The sequence below is a fragment of the Podarcis erhardii genome (genome assembly GCF_964252035.2).
Source record: "Podarcis erhardii genome assembly, chromosome: 8".
In the NCBI taxonomy this organism is placed as follows: domain Eukaryota; kingdom Metazoa; phylum Chordata; class Lepidosauria; order Squamata; family Lacertidae; genus Podarcis; species Podarcis erhardii.
Window position 1 is genome coordinate 23,694,357 of NC_138499.1, and position 17,107 is coordinate 23,711,463.

The 17,107-nt window shown below is 44.1% G+C and overlaps 1 long non-coding RNA gene across 1 annotated transcript; it reads left to right on the forward strand.

The window, feature by feature from the left end:
• Positions 1-10,263: 10,263 nt before the first annotated feature.
• On the forward strand, positions 10,264-11,962 carry LOC309348199. Its single transcript, XR_014159293.1, has 2 exons — positions 10,264-10,460; positions 11,755-11,962. It is a non-coding gene; the product is annotated as an uncharacterized lncRNA (long non-coding RNA).
• The last annotated feature ends 5,145 nt before the right edge of the window (positions 11,963-17,107 follow it).

Consider the following 17,107-nt stretch of genomic DNA (forward strand, 5'->3'; position numbering starts at 1 on the left):
AGGTAAACTAAGGCCCGGGAGCCGGAGCCGGCCCAATTGCCTTCTAAATCTGACCCGCGGACAGTCCTGGAATCAGCGTGTTTTTACATGAGTAGAATGTGTCCTTTTATTTAAAATGCATCTCTGGGTTATTTGTGGGGCATAGGAATTCGTTCATCTTTTTCTTCTTCTTCTGAGGGACAGTGGACAGGCCCCCTGCTGAAAAAGTTTGCTGACCCCTGCCCTAGACTCTATTCCTGCGCTGCAGCGTCAGGAATAAGACTGCAGAGATTCCTATTCAGCCATGAAGCTCACTGGGTAACCTTGGGCCGGTCACTTTCTCTCAGCCTACCTCACAAGGTTGTTGTAAGAATATAATGTGTGTATACTGGGGTGGGGAGCAGAACCTCAAGCTCTTTCAGTGAACGATACAAATGTAATAAATAAATGTTGGCTTTTTGTAATAGCAGACCCTCCAAGTGTCCCTATTTTTGAGGGACAGTCCCAGATTCACAGACGTCGTCTTAGTTTCTGAGTCAATCCCGGAATGTCCCACTTTTCCTTAGGACGTTCCTATTTTCTTCTGTGAAATGTTAGAGGGTATGGAGTTATGCGACCCCCTAGCCAAGGCGGTAAGTAACTAAAAAATATTTACAAGACATCTGAAGGCAGCCCTGTATAGGGGAGGTCTTTTAATGTTTCATATTTTATTATGTTTTTAATAGAGAGCTGGACCATAAAGAGGGCTGATCACCGAAGAATTGATGCTTTTGAATTATGGTGCTGGAGGAGACTCTTGAGAGTCCCATGGACTGCAAGAAGATCAAATCTATCCATTCTTAAGGAAATCAGCCCTGAGTGCTCACTGGAAGGACAAATCGTGAAGCTGAGGCTCCAATACTTTGGCCACCTCATGAGAAGAGAAGATTCACTGGAAAAGACTCTGATGTTGGGAAAGACTGAGGAGAAGGGGACGACAGAGGACGAGACAGCTGGACAGTGTTCTCAAAGCTACCAACATGAGTTTGACCAAGCTGCAGGAAGCAGTGGAAGACAGGAGTGCCTGGCGTGCTCTGGTCCATGGGGTCACGAAGAGTCAGACACGACTAAACAACTAAACAACAACAACAACAACAACATGTTGGAAGCCGCTCAAAGTGGCTGGGGCAACCCAGTCAGAGTGTGTGTGTGTGTGTGTGTTATTATTGAATAGGACACCCCTATTTTCATTGGAGAAATGTTGGAAGGTATGTCATATTTGGTTTATTTCTGTGCATATAATAAAAATGCTAGGATGTCGTCATGTAGCTCCCATTGGAGGATTTGTGGTGCCGCATCACAGTCGTGGATTTGCACGAAGCCAGGAGAGAAAAGGCAAAGGCAGGTTAAACAACAGCAGTGGCTAAGGCATTGAATGGAGAAGGAGGAAGCAATGAGAGGGGAAAGTGGTGGTTTAAAACCATGGCAGAGTAAAGCAGGGACAGGGGAAACTGAGAAGAAAATAGCAGCTTTAAACAAGAGCAGAGGTCTAAGTAAAGCAGCACACATATCAGTCTGTTTCCTTAGCTGCAGAGGAAAGGGTGTGTCACTCTCCAAACTTTGAAAGCTCACCCATTCAAATACTCAAGAGAGATCTGCCGACTATTGCCTAACCATTAGCTCCCGTTGAGAAAGCATCTACCAACCAACCTAGACCATTCATCAGTAGTTTGCACTACGAAATGAATAGTTTTCCAACAGCCATAACAGGATCTACATGCAGAGCCCTACATGGAAGCGCAGGCAAAGAGGCAGCGCATCAAACAACAAAGCACCCCCACTTTTGCTAAATTCAGGCTAAGTGATCCTGTGAGGTTAGGCTAACCATAGCTGTACCCAAGTCACCCTGGGTTTTTCATGGCACTACAGTTCATGAGGGTTAGGACCTTGTGTTTGTCTGCTGCAAATCTTGGGTGTTTCCTGACAGCGCATGGATTTTAACTCAGAATTCTCTACTCCCAATCCAGCGCTCTGGCTATTCCACACACCGGTTGTCACATGATTCCTTGCTTGATTTAACAGCATGGTCCGGACTAAAAGCTTGTTTTTACTGTCACTTGTAAAAATGTTAAAGATTCCCTGCTGGAAGGGAAAGGGACAACAAGATACAATCTTCAGAATGTCACAGTTAGATAAGCAGTAGGCAAAAGGTTAAAATCTAAGGTGTTCTTTATGGGAGCCACCTGTATAAATGTATTAAGAAAACAAGCTGTTGTATGTATTTATGATGGACTTTGGCCCCTAGAATGACAGAGCCCTGCTATTGCTTTGATCAGAGCCCTAAATAAATCTGGCTGATATATTTTTTTACAAGTTTTTACAAATTATTTTTCTCTGATAAGCATTTGAGATGTTCACCCAGTCTACTTATTTATTTATTTTTATTTCATAAAAATATTCCACGAGTGTAAAAACCTCAAAGGGAATGAAACAATAAAATTAGCAGTAAAAACAGTTAAAAGCAATGATTTAAAACATTTTTTAAAAAAATCAGCAGTAAACTAAAAACGAATTAAAACACACACCAGCATTCTACGTATCTGGGGAGGATTGTCTAAACAAAAATGTTTTTAGCAGGTACTGAAAACAGTCCAGCAAAGGCTCCTGTTTTCTGTCATTAAGCAGGGAGTTCCAAAGTTTACATGCTGCCACACTAAAAGATTGCTTTGTCTCAAATGCAAAATGGGTATTAAGTGGCAACTCTAATGTTCTGTCGTACTCTTGCAAAAATAAAAAATAAAAATTGGAGGATGGCATTCTGGAAGATGGTGTCCCAGATTTTGCTTTCAAAATTTTGACAGGTATACCCCCAGAGAACTCTTTTTCCTAGGTCACACACATACTCCAAATCTCTGAAAATGATGGAAGTAGGAAGAGGGGCCCCTCTGCTGATATGAAGATTTTGCTTTGTCTCTGGGTGTACATCTTTTTACTTGTAAAAATGTGGAGTCCTGCAATTCAGGGGGTGAGGGGGAAACCCTACACCTATCAAGACATTTTTGAAGAATTGCCCCAGTGCTTTTCTGGTCTGTACGGTGTGCCCTGCAGAAGAAAATTGCACAGGTACAGTATTTCTTCAAGCCAATGCAGAAAAGGCAGCCATCCCGGTGACTTAATGGCTCTAAATAGCCTTTGGCTTGAAATGCAGTAGTTAACTTTGGCAGCTAGTCAAGAAAAACATAGCCCAATAAGAAGAATATTTTAGCAGGCTGCCTAGGGAGAGGGTTTTTCCAAAATGCAAGCGGAACGCTCTGGTTTCATCAACAGGAGAAAAGAGGGCTGGCTGCCTGTCGATATGTACAGAGCAGAGCAGTCGATAAAAAAAAAACATGGAGAAGGTTCCTAATCAATTTTTTAAACAAAATAAATTACAGGGGACGTCACACAAAGAGCAGAGCACAATTCTAGAGGCCCGCTCGTCTCTGCACCCAAATGTATGGGAAATGTAATGTTTCCACAGAAGTGCTTAATGTTCAAGGCATTATTTGGTGAATTATGTAGTCCTCACAGATCCCCCTGTGGGACTGGCAACAAGAGAACAGTCTGAGAATTCGAGGAATGACAACATTTTATTTTGCTGCTTTTCTTCTTTGTGTTCATCAGCTCTGAACTAGAGGGCTGCTCTCTGGTGGCCAAGTGAGGGATGTGCAACGTCAACAGTGGGGCTGTGCGTTGGGGAAGGAGGTTTGGTTTTTAACTTCCTCTTAGCCTCACCACAGAAAGCTAAAGGCCTGCAAGCAGCCAGAGACTGGGTTTGTTACCTCCTATAAAATGCCATCTTTTGCAGATCCTAGCGCGGTGCCCCTTTCCGTTCTTAGAATCCTCCTTTCGGCCTCCTCTTTCCTCCACAAACCCTCCAGTGTGGAAATAGGTCAGGGCTCCTGCACCTTTCGTTGTTTTCTTCATAACTATTAAAGGTGCAGAAGCCCCTGTCCTCTTTATCACTTGACCCCCTACCTGGAAATACACGTGGCTCTGTCATTGTTATCACTATGTTTTAAAAGAAAACCACCTTTTTGACATTTCTATTTCAGCCCAAATATTACTAACTGCGGTGCTACAGGTTAATTGGTACCATTCGTTTTCAAGGAGTGTTGTCATGATTAAACGCATCCTGCATTTTTAAACATTCTTTTGGTAAATCTGCAACCCCAATAAAGAAGAAGCGCTAGAACAGGGGTCAGCAAGCTTTTTCAGCCATGGGCCAGTCCACTGTCCCTCAGACCATGCGGTGGGCTGGACTATATTTTGGGGAAAATAATGAACGAATTCCTATGCCCCACAAATAACCCAGAGATGCATTTTAAATAAAAGCACACATTCTACTCATATGAAAACACACTGATTCCTGGACTGTCCGCGGGCCGGATTGAGAAGGCAATTGGGCTGTATCTGGCCCCTGCGCTAGAACTTACTTCATCCTCACAGGCCCCTTATATGTTAATTTAACATGCCGGAATAGCACTAATTATTACAGCCTCCTGAATGTGTGGACCGTACAGTGTGAATGCTCGTTCAGTGTCATGTGCGAACAGGTCTTTTATCTCCTCCTTTCTGAGGATCCTGCTATATCTACCCCACTTCTACATGATTCTTCCTACCTAGGGGTGCCAACTTAAATAAAATATTGGGGGGTCTCACCCCACATAATCTCTCACAAAACACAGTGCACACACACCATTTGAATGGCTATGTCCATCAACTTGGGGGGTGGCAACCCCCTCAAATATTTTATTGGGGGCCCCAAAAAGACCTCAGCCCCTAGGAGTTGGCTCCTATGTTCCTACCCCTCTCTTAGGGCTAGCCTTACCACTAGGTAACAAAAGGCAGTTCTCTTAGGGGGCAGGTGGTGAGGGAAGAAGTGTCGAATGACACAGCCCACTCCATATCTCCAAAGCTAGGCTGCTGCTCTGAGGTATGGTGGAGGATGCTGTCCTGTTGCCAGGATTTTAAGGAAGGTCCTATCTGCACTATGTGTACATTTAATGCAGTGACATACCAGTCATGGCTTCCCCCAATGAATCCTGGGAACTGTAGTTTGCTAAGGGGTGATGAGAGTTGTTAAGAGACCTCAATTCCCTTTCAGTGAGCTGCAATTCCCAGAGTTCCATGGGAAGAGGGATTTATCGTTAAACCACTCTGGGAATTGTCGCTGTCCGAGTGAAGCATCATAGGCCAGACACAAAAGGAAAAGGGAATGGGGAGGGATGCAAGCATTCTGGCTATGCACCCAGCATACATTTAAAACACATTCCCTCTTCAAAGCATTCCAAGAACTGTAGCTTACCCTTCACAGAGCTACAGTTCCCAGCATGCTTAAACTACAGTTCACATGGTAGACTCTGCTTTCAATGTATGGTATAAGCAGCTGACGAGTAAAGTCCTTTGTGCATTAGAGAAGCAAATTCCCTGCAGCGGCTGCTTCTCTGGCCAGCGCATTGGACTAGGCTGGTTTTTCCCTTGTCTGCTATGTTCTCGGTGGGAGGCAGGGGGGCAGCTTAAGAAGTGCATGACTCACTTGCCTGCTTAACTTTTTCACCATGACACTTTGTCAGTTGAAACTCCCTGGGGGTTCATAGAGTGCATTATAGTAATCCACTCTGGGTGGGTTAACACTGAACTGACAGTTTCATCTTGAAACCACCCCAACCCCCCACAAAAAAGCCCCAGGATGTTGGGGACCAAGGGAGGGGGAAAATGTTGAATATTTTATGGAGAAGTGGTAAAAAAACTGAGAAACATACGGGGGGTTATTGAGGCAGCTTTTCTTTTAAAGGGTTGCTTGGTGGCTGCTCCGAGCAGCGACAGCCGTACTTATCAGCAGTCCAGCCATGTTCTCCCCCAAAGCCTTGTGTACAGTCACACTCCTCATCCATTCCTGCTTTAAAGGCTGTAAAGTTGTGTAAGCAGAAGGTTTCACTAACTGAGTAATTCCAAGCCAATTCAGCATGATGCTGCAATGCTGTAGTTTCTGTAATGTTGCATCACTGTAATAAAATTTCAGGTGCTGATGCAACATTGTAAGGCTATACTGTACATGGTGCATATATGAAATGTGAACACATGAAGTGCTGTCTCATTCTGTTGGTCGATCTAACCTAGTCCTGCCTGCTCCAGTTGGCTCCGTTGTCCAATTTTCGGGCAGTGGTCCTTCCCAGTCCAGCTTCCTGAAATTCCTTAGCTAGAGATGTGACGGACTGAAGTGGAGACCTTCTGAATGCCAAGCATACATTTAAACTGCAGAAGAGCAAAATCTGTTTGCTGATAACCATGAAGATTTTCACAGCAAACCATCAAGCCCTACAGCAAACATCTACATGTTTAAGCCTGGGAATTCTCCCTTCCATATTGAGATTTCTTTCCTTCTGTTGACATCCTTCCCTCTTCTGATGAAGCAACAGACATTAGCACACCATCTACACACAAGCAGCCAATACAGTAGGCTGCAGCTACAGAGCAAGGCATTTCTTAAATCGGTGGTGGTAGGAAACTCACAGCCCCACAGGCCTGATTAGGCTACACTGGCTCCCAGTACGTTTCCGAACACAGTTCTAAGTGTTGGTGCTGACCTTTAAAGCCAGTCCAGTATACTTGAAGGAGTGTCTCCACCTCCATTATTCTGCCCGGACACTGAGGTCCAGCGCCAAGGGCCTTCTGGCGGTTCCCTTGCTATGAGAAGCCAAGTTCCAGGGAACCAGGCAAAGGGCCTTCTCGGTACTGGCACCTGCCCTGTGGAACGCCCTCCCACCAGATGTCAAAGAGAAAAATAACTACCAAACTTTTAGAAGACATCTGAAGGCAGCCCTGTTTAGGGAAGCTTTTAATGTTTAATAGGTTATTGTATTTTAGTGTTCAGTTGGAAGCTGCCAGATGGGCGGGGTATAAATAATCAATTATTATTATTATTATTATTATTATTATTATTATTATTATTATGCTTCCCAGGCCTCCTCATTTGGCCCTCAAGACAATTTTGGCGAAGCCACGCCTACCTGCCCTACTTCTGACATCAATATGGTGTCACCTGACATCATATATGCCGCCATATACTATCAGTGGCAGGGGTGCCAACTTGAATAAAATACTGTATTGTGGGGGGCCACATAATTGATCACATGATCCAGTACCCATCAACTTTGTGGGGGTCATCATCTCCTCAGTTCCCCAGTCCTGTCTTAAATTAAGTGTGGAGAAAAAGTGGAAAAGAATACTGAGGTCCTCTTGTAGCTTGTGATTGGTGCGTTCTTCTTCCCCAGACAGAGACTTCCTTCAGGGGAGCAGTGGCATTTGTTTACCTCAGATCTTTGCCATGACACACCTGTCACTGTTCACCTTCCAAAATTTAATGCTACTTCTGTGATCACAGAGGCAGTGTGGGGGGGTGGGGGGAGGACCCACTTTGTTCTAACATAACATGGAAGCTGGCTCTTTTTTTTTTTTAAAAAAAAGGACGCCTGGACATGTCAGTGACTGTCGCCACTTGCCGGCTCACTTTACAAAGACTGGCTTTGAAGTACTCTCACAAATCAAAAGAGCTATCTATGTCTTTTAAATGAGAAAGTACAAACTGAACCAAAAAAGGAATGATCAAAATCTTTTGTCCTCACAGCCTGCTGGCAGCTTCTAGAGGGATGTGGTATCAGCCTAGTGCACCCAGCAGAACACTTGTTCGTCGCAGGAGAACTTCATGGAAATATTGTTTGCATTCCGTTGCAAAAGGAGTTTCTTCGATAGAAATGGTTTGCTGGGGTCAGCTCTGAGATAAAACCTCTGGTATGGTGCCCTCTGGTGGGTCCTCTCCTATGGACATGAATGCACACACCACGTGGGCCTTCTTGCCAGCAAGCAGCCATAGTAGCAGCCCCATCAGTACTGTGGCATTTTGGAGTTACCTTTTACATTTCCCACAATGCCCTGGAGTGACGCTACATTGGGGAAAGACTCCAGAGCATTGTAGGAAAGCTAAATGGTGCCGTACTCCTCAGAGTGTCGCAAAAGAAGGGCCCCCATCAGCCATGGGCCTAGGCAGCTGCCCAGAAATGCCAGCTGCTGGTGGAAGTCCCCACTGAAGCCTATTGCGGCTTCTGATCTTGATGTGGAATTACAGGTAGCCGAACTTTCTCTTAATCTAACCTCCAGTCAATGTGGGAAGACAGGAGATCGCCTAACCTGACAAGGCAGTGGATGAGACACCAGCCACCTTAGCACCAGAGCAGAGGGCTAACATTTTGGATTTAAAAGTACTGTATAGTGGACAATGAGTAAGAAAAAGTAAAAATGAAACGTTGGTTGCTGTGCCAGCGTTTGCCTCTGCCACCTCTCTGGGATATAAATCCTGAAATGTTGCCCAGAAAGGATTGTGACTTTGAGCTGCTGAACATGAGCAAACACGTCAAATGACCAAGCTATTGTTATCAGCTGCGGGCAACAAGGAATTTGGTGACGTACACCTGCTGAAGTATTATTTATTTACTGAGTTTATATCTCGCCTTCCCTCCTTCGAGGAGCCCAGGGGGGCAAATAGATACACAAGTTAAAAAGTTTTGTATTCACGCAGTTAATATCATGGCTAGTTTAGCCTTTCCTTTTGTCCAGATGGGAGATATACTTCATTACTTTCTTACACTTGGTTCCTGTGGAATTATTGCCTTTTCTTGTTCTATGCTTCATTATAAACCAACTTGTTTGCTTCCAACCTGACTGTTTAGATGTTATGCAAAGTGGGAATTGTCTTATTTGTTGCAAAAGGACTTCCTTGCATCCTTTCCCAGCTCAGCTGAAGAACTGGAAAAATGCACACCCATATATTTCATCACAAGGGCAAAGAGTGATTTTCCCACCTCTGAAAAAGAAAGAAATAATTCACACTATGTCCTTTGTTTCATAATATTCCTTCTTTAAAATTTACTTGGAGTTTGTACTGCCAAAGAGTATCACAGAACTATATGTCCAAACCGAGTAAAACATGGAGTGCTATCAAGAGCACACTATATCAGTCTGAAGAAATTGGCACTCCCTTGTGAAAGCTACGTGTTCCTTTCTTATCTTGCTGGTACAGATCTCGGGCTTTTTAGTTTTCACAATGACATTTAAGTACATGTCACAGCCCTGTGGATAGTTTAGAAATAGGGTGGAGAAAACAGGGCAAGAAGGATTCTGATGTACTGGAGTTCAAGAACAAGGCAATTTTGCCACACATGAACACCAGAATTTGCTGTTGCTAAAGTATATCAGTATGTGGACAGAGAATCTACCATACCCAATTCCCAGGACTCCAGGTGGTTTACAACATGCTTCAAAAAAGTTACCATGTTTGTCCACCAACTTACGATACCACCATCCTTTTCATTGGACATACAGCCCTCCCCAGGTACTGACTGCCAGACCCAAACTAAAAAGTCTGGCAATGCTTCCACAAGATGCTCAACTCTGGCAAGCCTCTAAGGTTTCCATAATTGTGGAGTGCTCCCAATAATACTTCTCTGTGTATCCTCAACATTTGGGCAGCTCACGGGTGGCACGGTGAGATGTCTGGGCCACAGGTGAGGAAGCTAGCCATTTTAGCATATTAGGCATTTAATGCTTTATAGAATACCACCAGCACACTGATCAGACAAAGACAGAGAACAAGAACAGAACAGAACAACACAAAACCCATGTGCTTGTAGCAGCCAAACTCTAGGGCCACATTCTGCACTAAAGGTAAAGGGACCCCTGACCATAAGGTCCAGTCATGGCCGACTCTGGGGTTGTGGCACTCATCTCGCTTTATTGGCCGAGGGAGCCGGCGTACAGCTTCTGGGTCATGTGGCTAGCATGACTAAGCCACTTCTGGCAAACCAGAGCAGCACACGGAAACGCCGTTTACCTTCCCGCCGGAGCGGTACCTATTTATCTACTTGCACTTTGATGTGCTTTTGAACTACTAGGTTGGCAGGAGCAGGGACTGAGCAATGGGAGCTCACCCCGTCGAGGGGATTCGAACCGCCAACCTTCTGATCACCAAGTCCTAGGCTCTGTGGTTTAATCCACAGCGCCACCTGCGTCCCTCACATTCTGTACTAGCTGCAGCTTTTAAACCAGGGGTTGCCAATGTGATACCTGGAGGCAGCAGTGTGCCTTCCGGAACTTTCTATGGTGCCTGCAAATTGTTGCTGGCATCTGCCTCAAGAGGCAATGGAGAAGTGCACTTTTGGAGGCAAGATTAAGCTGTTGGACAGTTGCAGTACCTGCTGTTGCTGTAGATACCAACGTGGGAGAGACATGTTTTGTTGCACCTGGGGCAAATGAAGGCATCTGGTTGTGCTGCCTCAGATACACCATGGCGTTTCTTATCTCTGCGCTCCTCCCAGCGGTCATTTCTCCTCTGCTCACTCCTATGGGTACACGACTTGACTGCCAGTCTCTAGGCATTTCAGTTGTCTGCAAGGGATTCCCACACAGTAGGGTTGATGTTGCCAGCCTTCACGTTATGTTTGCAGACATCTTTGTAGCTTACAGTTGGTCTGCCAATTGACCAGGTACCTGAAGCCAGCTCCCCAAAGAGCAGGGGTCAGCAGCCTTTTTCAGCCGTGGGCCAGTCCACCCTCCCTCAGACCATATGGTGGGCTGGACTATATTTTTGGGGGGGAATGAACAACTTCCTATGTCCCACAAATAACCCAGAGATCCCAGAGATGCATTTTAAATAAAAGTGCACATTCTACTCATGAAAAAGCACCAGGCAGGCCCCACAAATAACCCAGAGATGCATTTTAAATAAAAGGGCACATTCTACTCATGTAAAAACACACTGATTCCCAGACCATCTGCGGGCCAGATTGAGAAGGCGATTGGGCCGCATCCGGCCCCTGGGCCTTAGGTTGCCTTTGGGGATCCTGCCATCTTCCATTCTGTGGACATGACCATGCCAGCGTAGATGTCGCAGAGACAGCCCTCAGTAAATCTCCCCTCAGAAATCTGCAGTGAATAAGAGACTGTTTATTCTTGCTGTTCAGCTCCTCTTTGCACTGGCTCAGCCTCTCCTACATTGAATATGTCCTCTTAAACATGCCCACATTTCATTGGATGCCAGGATCAGACACTCACCCTTCCACCTGTTCTGAACAGAGTCGAAATGCAAAGAGCTTCTCTTTGACTGATATAGTTGCCTTTTCCTGCATCAATTGGGGCTGGGGATGCTCACAGCATTTTGTGCTCATCTCTTTTTCTGATACTGTATAGTTGTAGATATGGCCGCCATTTTGTTCATACCCCATGGCAGCCATTTTGTGTTATGTCATTCCCTCATGGCAGCTGGCATTTTGTGGCTGCCACCCATTATGCCTTCTCAAAAACCCATTTTTGTCCCCTGGTCCAAAGAGGTTTGCCACCTCTTATCTAAACATTCATGAAGGGCAGCCCAATGTAGGAGTTCCCAGGACAGAAGGTAGATAAGCTCTCCATAAATTTCCTAGCTTTTGTCCAGAGTTTCAATGTGGCCTTCTTTGCACTATGAACACATAAACTTATTTTAAATCAAAATTATCTGTAATGTTCTTCAGTTAAATTGCTACCCACATAACACAATTATACATTTTGAGAGAAAGAAAGAATAAAATCTAAACTCCTACCCTTTAAATATGCTTCATTTTAGGTGTGAGATAACTAAGCCAAGCAACACTGTCATGCTGCCTGCATGAACTGCACAAAATGTTCAGATCTATTACTTCTTTTCTTCTCCCCCTTCCCGACTAGTGGGATCCTCATGTGCTTGCTGTAGATCTGTGACAAAAGTCTAATAGAAAAGCGAAGATAAAGCCTGGACTTTTCAAGGTGAGACAAAACGACTCATGACCCACATCTTCAGAACCACAGTTAATGGTGGTAATGAACACTCCGTGGGACAGCAAGCATTTGAAACTGGATCAATTGCTAAGCAAACTGAACAGCCTAGCAAAAGGGGGGGGGGGAGTGAGCATAATACTGCAGCATCTTCAATAGCACAAAAGAAATCCGCACGCTTTGACAGCAACCAAACAAGTTTCTGGATAATGAAATTGAACATTTGCAGATCTTATCAGTGCAGAAAATGAATTATTGGGTGCAGTGGGGAGGGGGGGCTCTTCAGATTTTAATTAACTAAACAATTTGATTTGATTTGAAAAGCCTTATTGAAAATGGACATGAAGGTAGATAATAAAACTAGGTTTCGATATTTATTTGCTAGGTTCAAATAGGCTGCTCGCTATCCTCAGTTTGTTGCAGCCCTGCTACAGACTCTAAGATCATAAAATTGTAGAATTGGAAGAGACCCTGAGGGTCATCTTGTTCAACCCTCTGCAATGCTGGACTACACACACACACACATTTGCAAAATGTGTACTTTGGATCTACCTTAGGTGTGAGGGAGTGCTACTCTTATTACTAAATGGAACTTATGGATGAACTTATCCTGCCTTACCTCCCTGTGCTGCACAGCTTTGATTACCAGAAATGAACTGGTTTGGGGGGTAGAGAGTCTTCAATAAGCAGAGCTATGGGGAGATGTGGGGAGATAAGGCACGGGATCAACAAGCATATGTTTAGCAAACACGAGTCTGTCTGTTTGGGCTCTCAGAAGCAGGGCCAGATGAAGGCCTTTAGAGTCCAGAGAGAGAGAGAGAGAGAGAGAGAGAGAGAGAGTGCCCCTATATATATCTAATTCAAAATATAAACAATAATAAACCATAAAATAAAAAAATATCTTTCAAAATGAAACAAAACCTACAGCAGGGTGGAAAATAATGTTGATGTTGTATACTTCCACTTTATATTTCGAAAGCTGAGTTTGCAGTTTCTGCCAAGTTTTACTAAAGATTACTTAATCACTTCACTGAGTAGCGGGTTTGCAGCCGTGGTGAGCCACGGATCACAGATCCACTGGACTGTCCACTACTCAGTATTGGCAACCCACTTAGTGCGGTAAGTGCCCTTCTCTATACTATAGTTAGCGTCATAGTTAATTCAGCTCTGGATTAACTATGAAAGTCCCACTGCAAAGGCATGTGCCTAGCGTTCATGACTGGGTCTACTGCATGGTGGTGAAAGCAACAAAAAGAGCCTGATTTCCTGCTTCCTTCATGTATTTGAGTAATCACCCAGCAGAGCTCTTCAAGGTGTATAGGCTATTCACACCTGTCTTAGTGGACAAATCTAAGAACACCTCAGAGACCTTCTGTGAGTAGCTTGCTGGACACTTTGAGGACAAAGTTGCTTGTTTCCATAGTGGGCTGGATGCCGCAACTGATGCAGTTCCAACTGAAGACTCCAATGCTCCATCAAGCCATGTTTTGTTGGCATCAGTTGCAGTTTTTGCAACCTGCTGATGATGAGTGGGTGCCCTTCTTGACTGCGTTACCTGGTTGACACCAGAGTGTGGTGAATATGTCTTTGTATGGGGGGGGGGGATGGGGGCAGGGGCATGTGCCTGCCACTTATAAATACTTCCACTTACAGACTATTCAAGCAACCGCAGAAACCTGCTTGTGTTTATTGTTGAAAGTGTCTTGCATTCCAGTGCTAGTTCTTGTTTCTGCTGGACCTTGATTTTCCCTGCTAGACTAGACTTCCTGCTTTGACCTTACTTGCACCCTAGGGTTACAGCCTCCATCTGCAGTTCAGAGTTTACAAAGACTTCTCCACAGCACCACCTAACTTTGTTCTATTCAAGACCACTGAAAACAAAAACAAAAAAACATTTTCATTTTCCTTCTGTTAATTTTCTGTGGCATGAATTGCTTGTTGCCATGGTGAAGAGTTATCATCATTAGAGGAGAAAGTGTGATCTGCGGTTTGCTAAGATGTTAAAGAAAAAAAAAAACCTTGGGAATTCTGCTGCTATATCAGACAGAATCTGGATGAATAAAATCATAAACCATAACTGGTTATTTTGCTTGACGAAGCCAAATGAAAGAGAAATCCTTTCTCTCAGCATGCTGCTGTAGAACCTCAGCGACACAAGCCAATTTAATGTGTCATCACTGCATTGCTTCCTCTTGCCACTGACTCCAGATGGAGCCCAAAAGGGGTTGAGGGAAGATACAAGTGGGTGAGGCAGAGCACAAGGAGAGTTAGGGGGAGAATGGGCGTCTCTGGAAAACCTTTCAATTGTTTAGGGGTGAGGAACCTGTGGCCTTCCAAATGTTGGGACTCTCTCCCTTCAGCCACCATGGACAATGGTCAGGGATGGTGAGAGTCGGGAGTCGAAAAACATCTGCTGGGCTCCCAGCTTCAGGCCCGTGGCCTAGTTCCTGCACTTCATGGCAATTAAGCCGAAGTACATGTAATTAAAATCACCACATATTCTTCTCCTGCCTTCTCAGCTTCTATTTCCCCACTCCCTCTCTTGTTTCCCTGTGTCTGTTCTAGACTGTAAGCCCCTCAGGGAAGAGACCTGCCACACCTGTTCTTTGTAAAGTGCCGTGTATAATACTTTATAATAATATACTGGATCAACCCTTTTTGCTTACTATGAAGTACCTACTAACACGCTCCCCACTCCTCCAAGTGGCGAGATGTTCCAGCGGAAGCTAAATATCCTTTGGAAGCAGGGTATGGCACATTTGCAATATTTGGGCTTATTTACAGGAATATAAACTGAGCAGAGGTGGAGATGAACTGTAGAAGGCCCTGCACTCCCCAGAAAAAGTGCAGGATGGCACAATGAGGATGCAATGGAGATAAGCTGTGGTGCAAAGAAGGCATCATTTGTTAAGAAGAATATTGACAAACTGGGATGTGTGCAGAGGAGGGTCTGGAAATCAAGCCTTATGAGGAACTGTTGAGGGAGTTGGGTATGTTTAGCCTGGATAAGAGGCAATTGAGTTATGATAGCCATCTTCAAATATTTAAAGGGCTGTCACATGGAAGATGGATCAAGTTTTCTCCTGCTACAGAGGGTAAGACCCAAACCAATGGCGTTAAGTTACAAGAAAGGAGATTCTGAACTTTCTGAGAGTCAGAGCTGTTTGAGAGTGGAATGGACTCCCTCAAGAGGTTGTGGAGATTTTAAAGAAGAGGTTGGATGGCGCCCTACCATGGATGTTTTAGCTGAGATTCCTGCCTTGCAAGAGGTTGGGCTAGGTGATCCTTGGGGTCCCTTCCCAATTTACGGTTCTATGATTTTATGATTCAGTGAGAAGAAGAAACAGAAATAACTGGCAAACAGGACTGATGACTTCAGCAGTTTCTTCAGGATCAGTGCTCACTAATTTAAATAGTAACAAGAGGCAGAAGGCAAAGTTCAAGCCAGAGGAGGAAAAGGCGAATGAGGCTTCCTGATGCAAGAGAAATGACAGAAGAATGAAGGAAAAGCAAGCTCAGAGCATGTGAGTTCGTCACATGATACAGAAATAATGTTTGACAAGTGGGAGGCAACACAAATCTCATGAACACCACAAACACAGGTTCACATTGTTGCATTTATTTATTTAAAACATTTAAATCCCTCCCTTTGGGGGAAAAAAATCAAGGCATCTGAAAAAGAAAGGAATATACAAACAGTATAAAAAATACAAAAAGTTACATTTTAAAAATTAAAAAACACCACTGAAAAGTGCCATTGTTGATAAGAAAGAGGTGGAAACCCAGCAGATGAAAACAATGAGAATAGCAGTTTAACACAGCAAGTCTTCAGTGAAGATTCTCAACCATTAAAAGCCAAAAGCCATGCTGGAAAGGAAAGTTTCTGCATTGCCAAAGAAGAACATAAGGAAAGGGGTGAGGTGGACTTTTCTAGGCAGGGTGTTCCTAGCACTGCTTTCTTTGTCCCTCATCCCAGTCAGATGTGAATTTTGGGCTTTCTGTGTTAATACATCTGGAATAACAAAATAATTCACAGTGACGGAGACTGCAAGTTGAACAGGCTGTCTTGAAAGGCTGGTTGACTCTCACTAAAGGTTTTTAAACAGAGGCTGGACAGTCATCTAGCATGAATATTGGCATAGTGGGTCTCCTGCATTGGCAGGGGGTTGGAATAAATGGTCTCTGAGGTTCCTTCCAACTTGATGATTCTAAATGGGATTTACTGCTTGTGTACTCTGCCAAGCTGCCTTGCAGGTTCTGTTGTTGGGACAGGAAGAGAATAGACATACAGTATTTTAATAATGAAGGAATTGGGCCTTTAGTGCTGTGGCATTTACCCTTTGGAATTCCCTCCCGCTAAATATTAGACAGGCTGTGGAGCTCTTTCTCAGTCTGCATATGCATAGAAATTGTTTTCAGATATTTTAATTGCTTTATTGTTTATGTGTTTGCTATCCTGGGCTTTTGTAGGAAGAAAGGTGGGGTACAGACTAATAATAATAATAATAATAATTATCTGAAGAAGTGTGCATGCACACGAAAGCTCATACCTAGAACTAACTCAGTTGGTCTTTAAGGTGCTACTGGAAGGAATTTTTTTATTTTGTTTTGACCATGGCAGACCAACACGGCTACCTATCTGTAACTGAAATAATAATAATAATAATAATAATAATAATAATAATAATAATAATAAATTCAACAAGAATTTAAATAAATGTTCTGTGGAAGCAAACTTGCTTAGGCCCCTCAGCCTGCTCCTAGTTGAAGGGGGAGGTAAAGGGGGAGGTGGGACATGTAAAAAATGCTCATACCTCAAGAATCTTCCCTCTACTTTGGGGGATTTGCTTCTGTTCGATCACCTCTTGTTTTTGCACCCAGAAACCAGAAGCAGCATGCCCACTTTATTCACAAAGGAATGCTAACCTCCACCTTGCCCATAAGCATGCGCTACAAGGGTGGGCAGGAATTCTACTGCTCTTTACAAGAGCCATGAAAATCTGAAAGTTTGTATCTCCCTATATGAGCCTGGCTGGGCTTTGAGATCTTCTGGGCGAGACTCTCTCTTGGTCCAGTCACTTTATGTGCACACTTGTTAAGGATATGGGAAAGGGCCTTCTCAGCTACTGCTCCCAGCTTATGGAACTCCTCTCCACAAGAGGCTAGGCTGCCTGCCTCTGTTTTTCTTTCACTAGCTAACAACTATTTTGTTTAGGACAGGCCTATGGCCTGTTGGCTATTGTGGCAGAGTATTCTGGGTGTGGGT